This window comes from Polyodon spathula, chromosome 3, assembly GCF_017654505.1.
Source record: "Polyodon spathula isolate WHYD16114869_AA chromosome 3, ASM1765450v1, whole genome shotgun sequence".
Lineage (NCBI taxonomy): Eukaryota > Metazoa > Chordata > Actinopteri > Acipenseriformes > Polyodontidae > Polyodon > Polyodon spathula.
In genome coordinates, this window is record NC_054536.1 from 62,088,181 (window position 1) to 62,102,896 (window position 14,716).

Consider the following 14,716-nt stretch of genomic DNA (forward strand, 5'->3'; position numbering starts at 1 on the left):
AAAAACTCCTAATTAAATCCATTTTGATTCCATGTTGTAACACAATAAAATGTGGAAAAGTCCAAGGGGAGGTGAATACTTTTGAGAGCCACTGCATATAAATGCCATTGCAGTCTACTATTTACAATTGTTATGTAGCCTATACAAAAACCAGGGAGACCAGGGTGCTGTACTATGACCCTTTGTGACACTGGGGGTGAGGGCGGAGCCTCAAGCAGGGCCGTCGCCAGGGTCTGCTGCCTCTCCAGAAGCTCCATAATACGAGCAATTTGGCGCTTTCATGTCCATAATGTCCCACGCCTGCCGAGACTTCTTCACCCATTTCGCAGTAGGTGACGTAGAGCAGCTGCAGGTGGACACAGACACCTGTGCACAAGGAATCCCCTCAGAGGGGCTCTGTGATGGCATCAAGAGGCATGTCTGGGAAGGACCTGCTATGGGGGATGAAGAATGCCCCCGTACAACCCTTTCCAGGTGACTGGCGATTACTCGGGGCTGAAAAGCCGTGCAGATGTTGCAGGAGCCTTGTAGGGCTGAAGTGGCGTGTTCGGCACCTAAGCACCGAGCACACAGGGTATGCCTGTCTTCCTGCAGGATGTTAGTCCCACAGGGCTCGCAGGCATGAAACCAGCCCTGCCCATCATTGCTGGGTTGCACAGAGTGCTAAGGGCGCCCACAGCGGAAGTGCATAACATGGGGAGAGCGTGCACTACTTGCACGTCTACCGTGTATATCGCAGGCACCAAGTACTGTGCACATCGCTTGCACCAAGCACGAACAGACCGTGTGCACCGTGTACCAAGTGCACCACATGCATCGAGTACTGTGCAGCACCAGTATAGCGCACCCCGCCTGCACCGGGTACCATGCACACTGAGTGCACTAAGCACGGGGCAACTGGTACCGTGCGCATCATGTGCACCAAGCACCGTGCGGACCACGTGCACCAAGCACCAGGCGTATCACGTGCACCGATTACCGCGTGCACTCCGTGCACCGAGTACCGTGCAGCGTCGGCGCACTGCCTGTATCAGGTACTGTGTGTCAATGAGCACCGAGTGCACCATGATACCGAAGTAGCACAGGCCGAGCACGCACTGTGGTATTTAAGAAGCACCAGGGGCAGCTATGCAATGGTGCCTACCATAACCGCGTGGTCACACACCTGGGCAGCGCGTGGCGTACAACAGGGGGACACAAGGGCTGAATCCGTGGCGAGCGATTGACAGCAATACAGCCAAATACACAATACAATAATACAGTACAGTACAGATGGGGGAGAGCACACTGTCTGTTTGATTGTAAGGCCTTACAAGCGGCAGCACTTGCAGCGACAATTTTTCCATGAGAACTTTCCACGAGAGACACACAAGTTGGAATTGAAAACTCCACTCAGGTTTCCAGGTTTTATTAACAAGTTGCAGTGTTAGGTGGCCGCCACTAGGGTGCCAGCAATGGTAGCCCTAGTGCGGGAGGACGCACACGCAGGAAAATATTACATACAAAAATGCAAAACAAACAGTTAAAAACTGAACAAACAAACAAAGTCTCCCTGACACTTCCCTCTGAAACTTTTATGGAATTAAAATCACATAAAAGAATACCCCTTAGTAAACATCAGGATCGTAGTTAACACACAGTCGTCCTTGGCTGAGCATCTGGTTCACTCTCCCTGGACATCCACAAAGTCATGAGTCCTCACACTGGTACATAAACAGAAACAAAGAACTCACCCCATGATGCACATGGAATTCAATTAGGCAGGGAGGGAATTCTAACCTACCACATTTTACACAAAAGTTATTTGAAAACCTTTTTTTTTTTTTTTTTAAATTAAACAAAGCACTATTTACATGTGCATTCCCTGTGTGTGTGTGTGTGTGTGTGTGTGTGTGTGTGTGTGAACACTTGATTGTCAAAAAAAAGTATGAGTTTGCCCAGAAAAACGAGCAGGACTTTATCAAAAGTTAGCACATAATATGAGCAATAATATGCAAACCAAGTAATATTTGTACTGTAAAGTGTTTTTGAAAACGATGATCACTATGACAAGGTGATATGCAAAATAAACACATTGATGTATTGATACAACCATTTTCGTTTTTTTGTTAGGTTTCTATAAAAAACTGTTTATTTTTTAATATTTATCTTGTTCTGTCCATTGACTGTTTGCCTAAAACAGGGGTTATTAACTCTGGTCCTCAAGGATCTTCAATCATCTAGGTTTTCTAATGGTAAAAAACCAAACATCCAATAATGTGACTAAACCATAAATAAACATGCCTGGCATTTCATTTATGGGCTTGTACAGTATGTCATGTTTTCTTCTTATTGGGTTTTGAATTGTAATTCGAATTTTGTTCCTGTCAGAACATACATTTTTGAAAACCCTTCTCCTTCATGTTGGTATGCTGGTATCAACCCCCGTCCCCCCTCCTCAATTTTTAAATAAATATTCAAATGGAAGAAAATTAGACAGTTAATATTCTTAAAACAATAACTGCATCCTATTATAATGTACAAACCCGTTTTCAATATCGCTCTCTGAAAATGATAGAGGATTTACACGTTACAACAAACCAAAAATAGACCACATTTCAGACTGTTCAAAGTTTACAAATTATGTTTGTTCAGCATGAGTGAATGACTCAATACTGGGAATCTCTTCGAAAGGTAGTATTTATTAAGCATGCAACAAAATACGTTTTAAAATCACACAAAACAGTTCCACATTTAATATCACGTTAAAAGCATTACAATTAAATAAAGTCCTTCACTGCCATCTTGTGTCCTTTCTTAGAAAGATAATATAAATCTGATATTGTTTGTGTGGAATAATAAACAATGCATTCTTCAACCAGTCATTTCTAAAGAAAATAATATTTCTTTTTTCATTTGCATATATCATGAAATATCATTTTGCGTTGTTCTACAGCACAGTATGACAAAGAAACTGGGTGTGTTTGGGTCATGCTTCCTGGATGCCTGGAATCTCTAGTTATCCCCCCGGTACCCCAAGGTACCATTGCTCTGATTCTGCAAAATAACACTTACAAAACCCTGCTTCCCTGAAATGTAACCATTACCATACAGGTATTTACCTTGTAGAGACTTGAAACCTTGATAAGATATACCAAAGCTGCTCTCTGAGCCAGTGACACAGTCATGGCCTGCCCCTGAGGGCACAAATAGATTGCATTGTCATTTTTCCTTCAAGCCTGATGCAATCATGGACACAGAGATCTCGAAGGTTAATGGTTACATTTCTATTTCAGGGAACCAGGGTTATGATAATAACCTAACGTTCCATTTCAAGTACGAAATGTAACCATTACCGTATGGGTGAGCGTACCAAAACCATCGCAAGGGCTACATTGCAGAACGATTGGAATGCTACAAGCCAAGAGGCTGCCTTGCGGGTTACCATACAGAACCCCAGGAACAAGTAGCTAGGGTGAAAATATTGAAGGAGAAACTCACCTCTATGCCTGTGTTGTAAGGGTTGACTGGAAAGCCGCCCTTAACATCAGTTCCAAAACAAGGGTTTTGAGGATCCATGACATTAAGCCTGTAGAACCTAGTAAACGTTTGGGGAGTAGCCCACACCGCTGCATTGCAATTGTCTTTGACAGATGCACCCTGGAATAAAGCCCACGGAGTTGCCATGCCCCTGGTGGAATGGGCAGTGAGCTTTTCTGAAAGGGGCAAGTTGGCCAGTTCATAGGCAGCCCTGACAATATCTGCTATCCACTTATCCAAAAAATAATTTGGACTGCCTCCAATGTTTCATCCTGTCAATGTAATATGCAGCCGCGGATTGGAGGAGCTGTTACACTCGTTAACCAAGGGGTCATGATTAATGTTACAAAAGGGGACAGAGCAAAGTGATCTGTTCCTTGGTATGGTTAAAGGTGAACGTGAATTTATATTGTGTGTTTTGTTTGTTTATTGTTGTGTCTAAGACATACACTGTTTGTTATTATTAGATGGCTGAACACGATCCGAAACTGTCACCAAAGGCCATCTCTCACCCGGACATCACTGCATTTTGTTTCGTGGAGAACTGTATTTACACCACAAGCACTTTAGCACTCACTGTGGACTTGTGTTTTGTGTTAAGTGTAGGTGTTTAAGAACTGGACTGTTCATTATTTCGGGGCAAACACGTGGATTAAAACAGAGCAATATATGCCACTGTATTGCCTGTTCTCATTGTTATTGTTTACTGTATTTGGGTCATCAGACCAATTGGATACAAAAAAAACATCATTGCACCTGGGTTATCGTTGTCTGTCTGTTTGTTTATCACCTGCACCTTCACACTGTTAACCACTTTGCCACACACAGGAACAAAACAGCCAGACAAGGCAGCCAAATCAAACAGTTAAACAAAACATTATACACTGGAAGTACCCTGTGGTTTCAGGCTGAGCCGCTACTTCAAATAAAACACAGCACTATAAACTAAATACCAACGATACACCAATACACAATGTCTCTGTTTCTCACCGTTAACTCCAATATTAACTCTCTACCCAACACCATTAACACTGTTTATATACACTGACTAGGCTCTAATTAATCATCACGTATTCAAATTACGGCTCCAGCCACATTCCCACGTGTTTCTGCAGGGAGAAATTTAACCCCCTCCTTGCCAACCCAACATTCCCCACACACCCCCACACCTGTGCACTGGCAGGGTTTTCACCCTGTCACAGTCCTCCTAGGCGGTCGAAGCCGCCGAGCCCCTTTTAAAGATTGTCCCGCCAGGAAGTGAGCTCCTGGGGAGATGAGTCAATTTTGACATGGCAATCTGAAATAGCTGCCAGATAGAACTTTAATGTAGAGGGGGATTTCCCCTCGTCAAACAGGTCTTGCAAAAACTACAGTATAACTGCCATGGGACAGATCGTGGAGTCTAAACCATGAGGCAGACACCACGTCTGAAAAACACGGGTGGACAGTGCTCTGGAATTCTGCACGATGTCAATGACCCTATTAGAAATCCCCAGATGCAGCCATTCAGGGGCCAGACCCAGAGCTGCAGGCTCGATGGGTCGGAATGCCATACGTTCCCCCATGTCTGACTAAGGAGGTCATGGCGCGATCTCCAAAGATGGTCACTCAGGAGCTGCACCAGGGTTGAAAAACAGTCTTCTGAGCCAATAAAGGCCTACTTGGAGCACCTTGGCCTGGTCCTGTCTGATTTTCTCCAGACACAGTGGGAGCAAGGTGAGCAGTGGGAAGGCATATAACAGTTGCCTTGGACACTGATGTGCCAAAGCATCTACTGCCAGGGGACAGTGGGTTGATTCCTGGGAGGTAAAGCGATCCATCTCTGCTCTCCCAAATGAGGCTCACCACCTCGAGGCACTGGCAACTCTCTTTGAGAGTAGGTCCACCGCCCAGTTTGTCAACCCTGGCAAATGTACTGCCCACAGTGAGAGGAGGTTCTTGTGTACCCAGAGCAAACGATGGAGGCTGGGCGACCTGAGGTCGCCTGGTGGTTGATGTAAGCCACCACTGTTGTGTTGTCTGTACGGAGAAGCCTGCAGCATTAAAACATTGATGTGGAGACCCTGCCAAGGGAGGTTCCACACACCCTGGGCACCCCTGGCATTCCAAACAGCGCTGTAGCCCAGGACACGGAACTTGTATGCACTACCCTGAAAGGTGAACCACAGGTACTTCTCGCGTGCTGGTTTTATGGGGATGTAGAAATAAGCGTCACCTGGCCTGAAACAGTTGTTACATCGTCAACATTTTTGAGACACCACTGTGGCATCTTGAGAGTTTGTGTCTGAAGATGAAGTCACACCCTGAAAGGGAGGAGGACCGTGTTTGAATTGCAGAGAATAGCCTATCTGAACGGTAGTAAGCACCCAAATGTCCGTGGTGCGCTGATGCCAATACTCCAGATGGCCCCCTAAAAAATGGCAGCAAACTCCTAGGGCCCATTCTGACCATCACGTCTATCAGCAGGCGTAACCAGCTGTGCCAGTCTTTGAGGCTGCTGGGGCCTAGGGATCAAGTTTGCCACTGGTTTGTGCATTGGAGTTGGTCACTTAGGAGGCCGGCAAACCAGCTCCTTCCTGGATTCCTGCATGCAGTGAGAGTGCTGCAGCATCTCATCCACCATGAGACTAAACATATGCCCCAGTGTAATTGGGGCAACTAACAACGTTGCTTCATCCCCATCAGGCCTACGTGTCTGGGAAAGCCAAAGCTGCTTATGTGCAGCTATCAGCACAGCCAGTGTCAGAATACACACATACTTCTTTTATTGTTCTGAGCATACTCTTAAACATAGGGGGGATGTTTAAGGAGGACAGAGATGTTTTGGATTCCTGTAGTGGATTATTCGTGCACTGGGCTTGCAACATATCCAGCCAACTTTTAATAATCAAGAAAATCATACAGACTCATTTCATTTGAAGTTTTAACAAACCAGAGAAGTAATACTGCTCCTTCTGTTTATTAAATGCTTAAAATGGATTGGGTTGGCCACAGCAAATCCCAAGCAATAGGCAGTCTGGGCAATTCCAGTGCCTTTACAGGTTTAACAGCGTTAATACTTCAACACAATAACACAGGTATGGTTATCACATATTCAGCCCTTAGGCTAGCCATGCAAACAGTTAAAGCGCCCAAAGCTAAATCCTAAGACATCCAATATATCACTCTCCAAAGCTAAAATGTAAATCCTATACCTTATAGCAATGCATCAATATAAATGAGATCTAAACTCAAAATTGTTCTTACCTTCCACTATATGGAAGTGTGATGAAGCAAAGGGATTTCGGTCTGTGATTCAGCCTCCCGACAGTAGATGGCATCAAACCAACTCGGGACTTCCCTTACCAAGATCTCGTGACCATGGCAAAAGTCATCTTTTTGAGGAGCGGCACCTTGGTGTGGGGTGGAAGTACGAGTATGTAAATTCCCGCCACTGGAGTCAAGTGAAGGATAAGGACACGTATCGGTTGGGGATTGGTGTTCCACTGACTACAGAGGCGGGACATTCCATACTAAAGGAACGTACTACTGTGTTCGGGGTTGGTCCAAAAGTAAAATAGGCGGGGTAACGGGTGGAGGGAGAGACTAGTTTGGTGCAGCGGGATTTTTTGAAAACACTAACATTTCTTTTGTCTTTTTTTGTTTATGTATGGTTCGCCACGAAGACGATTAAAGACGAGTTCTAACGATCTGTTTTGGATTTCACCCCTGCACTCCTTCCCTCACACCATTTTGTTTTATTTTGTTATTTAATTATTTTGTTGTGTATAGATAATAAAAATACATTATTTTATTTCTGTACACATAAATTCCTGTCTGGACATTCCATTTAATACACTCTCGCCTCACAGGAAGTGTAGTTGTAGAATACAACATAAAAACAAGAACTGTCTTCAAAAACAGAGACTTCTAAATACGACCAAACAGCAACCAGCTTTTTCAGAGATCCTCAGAGCATGGACCATGCAACTTGAAAGATCAAGCTGAGTGACACTTGACTAGGATTTTACCTCAGCTTTTACCTCAGAGTTTTTTTCTCCATTTAGTACGTCAGCAGACCCAATCAAATCAAATGATTTGCTCTGTTTTGATAGCTCTTATCTTTAAGTGAAAAATATATCTAAAAAATACTGGTGACTCCCATTTCAAAATTAATAGAATGTGGGTCACTATCTTCCACCCCTTTACCTAAAAATGAGACAAACTGGAGTTCACAGAGTCCTTGCTACCAAGTATAATGCAGGTATATGTACCTTTCAATGGCTGAGTGAGACCGATAGGAGCCGAATGAAGCCGGAAAAAAGGGTATATCTGATAGCCCCGTGCACCACAGAGATAACACGGACATAAACAAAGGAGATAGCTGCTTTAGTGTTCAGCACTCAAAGAATATCAGACATTTGCAGAGCTTTTTGAGATGTTATAGTAATAACATAATGACTTAGATCGCATTATTGAGGACTTTGGTGATAAAACGAGTGATCAGGAGAGGATTTATCAGTATGCACGTCTATAAAGAGGTATGTGAAAAATACAGCGAACAAGGGGTGGGTCTTGGCTGGATATACAGTACTGATGCTGTTTTGCCATGCAAATCCTTTGAAACCTGTTTTACTTTAAAAAAAAAAAAAAAAAAAAAAATTAAACACCGCGTGTAAAATTAACAGCATATGTGAAAAAATATTGGACCTGGCGCGCCTTACAAGCGCTGAAAAAATGGACCGCCAAGGGTTAATACAGCGCATATTATAATTTTTTTTCTGAACAGTGTGTTTTAACAATAAGTTTAGCATTTCTGCTGGCTTTACATTCTTTAAAACACAGTTATTACAACATTTTAATACACATGCAGTTTCACAAATGTTTAATTTGTATCCCAAAGATCAGCCTGCTTCCAGTAGGTGTCACAGTCTTGGGCCAGTTTCTGCTCTCAGTGAGTCTGCCAAAGCCACCACAGGTGTGGGTGGCAGTCTTTAAAAGCCTGATGCCTGCAAAAACTTAAATCTTGTTAGCTGGGCTCCCATCTCTTCCCATCATCAGTGGCAAACACATTTCAACTGAATCTGGGTCCATCAAAGAACTGCACAACCTTGCAACCGAAGCCTTCCATGCAAAAGGATTTATTGACTTATAGTACAAAAGGGACATGCCAGAACTGTCTGTGACACCAGGTTCCTTCCTACAGCCTGCCCATTGAGCTTTGACACACGGAGCAAGTTCTTATTAACCAGGCGCAGCTCATCTAGCTGTTGTGGAGAAGACCTCTCAGAAAGGGACCTCAGCAAATGAGACTGGTCCAGCATCTATGCCTCATGCACTCTATATAGGGTGTCCATCGACAAGGAAACAGCAGCAGCTGTAGCTGGGTGATCCCAGGAAGCCTGGTTCTCAAAAATAAAATTTGTGTGAACTGGGGGGACGGGACATGGGACACGGGACATTGTGGAGGCAGTAGGTTTGTTGTCAAAACTTGACTGCCTTGTTTTGTCTTCTGTAGGCCAGGGTATTTGCAAGCAGAGTCCTGCATCAGGTCGGGTACCCACGGTGCCCATGAGTGACCTGCAAAGCCGGTCGGGTTGGGTCGGAATGTAAACTTTTTCATGGTTTGCGGTTTGGGTGAGGCAAAGTGATTTGCAGTGCGCATATGATGTGATTTTGAAACAGAAAACAGACAACAAAATTCCCAATCCAAACAGGTTTTATTTTTATAATCCTGGTCTAGTGAACACAAATAATAATCCCAGGCAATACACTATACAATATAGGGAATGTGTATTGCACTGTTCCAAAACAACGGGTTGAAGTCCCGAAATAATAAGACACAGTTTGTAAATAATAAACACAGTAGAACACACACAAAGACACACACGTTCACAAGTCCAGCGTGAGTGCTATAGTGTCCTGTAGTTGCGAGTCTGGCTAGGAAGAGGGTCGTAAAAATTGGCCTCATGCAGGACTCTGCTTGCAAGGTTGCAGTGGCCCTTTTTATCAGTGATAGAATCTCTGCCGACAGGGAGAGCTTAACTGCAGGGAAAGTGTTGTCAGATTCCCCGTCCTCTAACGGCAACTGTTCGTCCACCTCCTCAGAGGTGGCGATGGAGAAGTATGTCCTCCTGTGGCTATTCTGCGCTCGTAGCCCCCTGGGGCCCTAAGGGGACAGGCGGGGCAGGCAGTGGCAAACTTTTAACTGTTCCTTGGTGGGAAACAGCTGTCCAGAGCTTTTCCATCTGCTTCGAGTCCACCGATCTCTTGAAATGTCGACTCTTCTTCCTCAGGGGAGAAGAAAGCGAAGCAAAGGAAGATGAGGAAGACCATGACGATGGTTTCCTGCATGTGCTACTTTCCTGGGTGCGTCGTCCAGTCTCCCTTGGCACAGAGACATGGGGTGAGGACGTAGACAACTCTCTCACAGAGGGTGATTGGGAAGAGCACTGTGCAAGTGTATGGGATGCAGAGCGCTCTGTAGAGCTGCGGGAGAGACACTTCTCCAGCATGTGTTTGGAGAAAGGTGCACAAACCTTGCAGAAACTGAGAGTCCCAGGATCACTGGGAAGGAGCAACTCAAGCCACTGGCTTCAAGCGGGGCCCCAGGCCGCAGCGGGACGTAACAAGCAACAAGATGTAGTGAACAATACATGCAAAATTAGTAAACTAACACTGTATTTGAATGTCGCTCAATATTTGTGTAAAGTCAATAATTGCGAGAAAAAATAGATAGGCAACAAGTACTTATCTGAACCAGGCTCTCCTGTCAGGTTAGTCTTGAAAAGAAAAATGGTGATGATATCTGTGAGAGCAGACTATTTGTTCTGTCGGGGGTGGGCCATTATTGTGTTGCTGGCTCAGAGAGCAGCTTTGGTATATCTTATTCAGGTTTTAGGTCTCTATAAGGTAAATACCTGTACTTGAAAGGGAACTTCAGCTGCCTATTTACACACTTTAAATGAATCACCTACAATATTCACTCATGGGTGTAATTTTTTTTTTTTTTTCTGCAAAATAAGTAAAGAGATGCAATCACCCTATACTCTCTCTGTTAACTGTTTAACCAGTATGAGTGCATTTCAATCTCACATACTGTGTGGTGGCGGTGGTCGAACGGGGTCTCTGGCTTCAGGCTGTTGGCTGGCCCTGGAAAACAGCCACACTGTCTACTCTTGTGGGCACTGCGGGGTGGCCTGTGACACTGCGTGTCCACCTGGGCTACCTGGGCCTGTCTGCGAACGGGGAGGGCGGTCTGGGCCAGCATGTTGATCTGTTCTAAACGGTGCACCTCCTGTATCACCTTTCTTAACATCTTTGGCTCCACTAGCAGGACGTGCCACTGTAGTTCTCCCACCGTTATCGCCCCTATAAATACATCTCACCAGCTTGCCTGCTGCTCAACAGCCGCACCGGCTCACCAACTCATCGCCTCCTCATCAGCCAGCCGGCTCACCAGCTTGCCTGCCTGCTTATCAGCTAGCCAGCTCACCAGCTCACCTGCCTGCTTGACAGCCCCGGCTCACCAGTTCGTCTGCCTGCTCAACAGCTCCAGCTTACGTAATCAATAATGATGTTGGTACTGCTAATAGCAAGTCAGTTAACAAAAAAAAAAAACAGGAAATGTGCCTGTGGCAGGGTAGCGGCATGGCAGAGACTCAGAAGCCTGGAAACTGCAGTACAAAGCGCAAATGCAAAAGACACAAGGGCCAAAAGGCTTAAACAAAACACAAAATGTAGGCTGGTCATTTGCCTTCCCTACTAACAAAAATAGAAAGAAAAAAAACTGTTCAGGCTGGGCAGAGACTTCACTGAACTTCTAAAGACAATATGCAGAAACACTGAAACACAGGGAATTAACCCCATCCCTGCCAACCACCACCAAAACACACACCACCACAATATTTAAAGACACTCTGCCACAGTGCCTATAACTTGCGACATTGCCAGAGACTTTTCCAAAGCATTTGAAGGAACTGGCTGTTTGACAATACAATACAAAATACAACTGAAAGAATGCAGAACTGGTGATTCACCTGGCAAGAAAAGTGTCTGTAGCCATAAAAGAAAGGTTACATAGCGAACTAAATAAACTGATAGACAAAGGAATAATACAGAGAATTGAAGAGCCAACCACGTGGGTAAATTCACTGGTCACCAGTGAAAAAAAGAACGGAGACCTAAGATTGTGCATAGACCCAAAACACTTAAACAAATGGATTAAAAGGGAAGACTACTGCTTGCCAACGAAAACAGACATCACTAGAACGACGGCTGGTGAAAAGTTTCTCAACACTGGATGCATCTTCAGGTTTTTACCAGATTACACTGGACGCGGAAAGTGCAAAATTATGTACTTTTAACACACCTTTTGGCAGGCACTGCTTCTGTGGTTGCCGTTTGGAGTATGTTCCAGGAATATTCCACAGAACTGTACAGCAGTTATTTGAAGGAATTGAAGGCATAGGAGTTTTTCCTGGATGATATCGTCATATGGGGAAAAAATAAAGCTGAGCATGACTAATGACTGCACAAAGTGTTAGAGCAAGCACTTAAATTTGGTTTGAAATTAAACTGTGAGGAATGCCTGTTTGGGGTATGAGAGCTACCTTACCTGGGGTACAAGCTGTCTACGGAAGGAATAAAGCCAGACCCTTAAAAAAAAATTGAGAAATTAATGATATGCCTGCGTGTGGGCATGTTCTGTGTCTCCCCTGTGATTGGCTGTTGTTTGTCTGTGCCCATTGGTCCTAGAGGGAGGCTGAGGGACAATGAGATGTGCGGCCAATAAGGGGGCGAGTCTAAGCTGAAAAGAAGGCGCTGTGACACTGTTTTGTGTTATTGTTGGTCTTGTAACCTCAGTATCTGGCAGAGCTGTGGTCTCTGTGTGTAAGAGAAAGGCTGAGTAAAAGCTCTTTGTAAATAAAGCGTGTCTCTCGTTTTCTGCCTCCTGCTGAAATGCTACACTACATTTGCTTTTTGATTTTTTGATAATGATTTTTCATTTTATTTCTGCATGTCATTTTATTTAGTTTTATAGGTTTCATTTAATTTTATTTTGTGCTATTTTGTATTTGCAAAAAACACGGGGCTCTACCTATACGTTATGTGATGGCAGTTAAAAGTATCAAAAGAAGAATGCCAAGTAAATACTGTGTTGAATTTAGTATGCATTCTTCAACCAAATAGCCAAAGCACCCACTGCACTCAGGAGACATCGTCCAGCTTGCAATGCTTTTCCCACAGACTTCTTAGAAATATGCTGGAAAGCCTAGACACTTAAGTTGTACAATATCAGGTGCCTGACTTCATGGGATCTGGCAGTTGATAAATACTGCCACTCAGTACAATGAGAGCTGCTGGCTGTGGTGAAAGGAATCAAGCACTTCCACCCCTACCTGTACGGGCAGAGGTTCCAATTACGGTCCAGCCACACCTTGCTCCAGTGGCTCCTGTCCTTTAAAGAGCCAGAGGGACAGGTATCCCGCTGAATAGAGGCCCTGCAAGGTTTCACCAGTGAGCCAGCCACCGCCACACCAATGCCCTCTCACGTCGCCCCTGCACAGAAACCCAGTGCCAGTACTGCTCCAGCCTGGAACAAAAGGAGGGATTACAAGAGTCCAAGATGAGGGCCGCCAGGGAACTCATCAGTAACCAGACAGCATTTCTCGTCCCTTCAGCCCTCAGCCAACAGCAGTGCGATGACCCAGAGTTGGGCCCTGTCCTCCGGTAGGAGTTGGCAGAACAGCAGCCCCGCAAAGAAGACCTCGCCCGGCTCTTGCCCTCAGTCAAAGCACTCTACGGCCAATGGGACGTTCTGGAGACTAAGGAAGGAGTCCTCTACCACCGCTGGCGAGACCCGGCCAAGGATCACCACTGCTGGCAGCTGATGGTCCCGCTGAGCCTCCGCCCTGAAGTGTTGCAGACTGTACATTGTGGCCCGGGCATTGGACAGTTCAGCATCTCCAAAACACTGCCTCACTTCCAGAAGCATTTCTACTGGGGCCGCTGCTGGGCCAATGTGGAGGAACACTGCAGTCAATGCGACCCCAGGCCTGCCAAGAAAGGACCCCTGGACCGCAGCCACTGCACCTTGCAACAATACCAGGTGGGGGCTCCCTTGGAACGGGTGGGGGTCCACATCTGGGCCCTTTCCCACAAACCGACCGGGGTAACCACTTCGTCCTTGAGGATATAGTGCCCATGCATTTGCCCGTGACCATCTGCAGGGGCCAGGCTCTGCCAGAAGTGTGCATACGACTGGGGGTTCCAAGCAGGGGAACTGGTTTGGGTATTCTGCTCACGCCGATAGAGAGGTCTCAGTCCAAAGCTGTAGGGCGCATGTGAAGGACCCTGCTGTGTCTTGCAGTGCCTGATGGAGGTGGTATACTGGGTGAGGCTCCGCACCCGTAACCGGACTGTGGTGCTCCACAGGGGAGCTTAGCCCACTATTTGGGACACGACCGTAGGGACACTGCAGCAAGCATCTCAGCCAGTCCTACTCCTGACTCTCTGGGCCTGGAGCTCAGCCACCTTGAAACCATCACCAACCCAACCAACTGCTCTGCCATTAGGAGCCCCCTTCCTCAGTCAACACGTCGAAGCCGACGCCAAAGAAGCCCGGCAACTTGCCTCAGCTTGCGGGTGGATCACTATTCCCGGCCGAGATAGCTGGGAAGCAAGAGGGGGCAGTATAGCGAGCTGGGGAATCGCTCGCACTACCGCCACCTGTTGGACTGTCTCCTCACAAACAGTAACCAACTGTGACAGAGCCGCCAGGACCAGGGCCATACAGACAAGGCTTGTTTGCATGAGCGGCTGAGCGGTGCATGCTGAGGGACACTGTTGTGATTGTTTGGCACCGCTCTTCTGAACCGAGACACTATTTTATGTTCAAAGTTGTTTTAGTGTCTGTTTTGTACTTGCCCTGTACCCCCGTACCTATCGTGTATGTCTGTGGTTAAACTGTTGCTTCCACCCTAAGTAGCAGTGGAGAGTGCGAGAGTTTTAATTATGCTTCAATATGCTTTCATTTGTTTTTTGTAATGTTTGGTAGTTTGTGTTGGAATTACATGTTTTTAGCCTACTCTAACAAAAGCCCCATCTGTCTTTGGTAGATACGAGTATGTTGTAAGCAAGGTACTTTTTAAGATAATTACACTGTTCATTTACTGTAGAATTCGTATTTTGTTTGCAATTTCAACATGTTACCCCA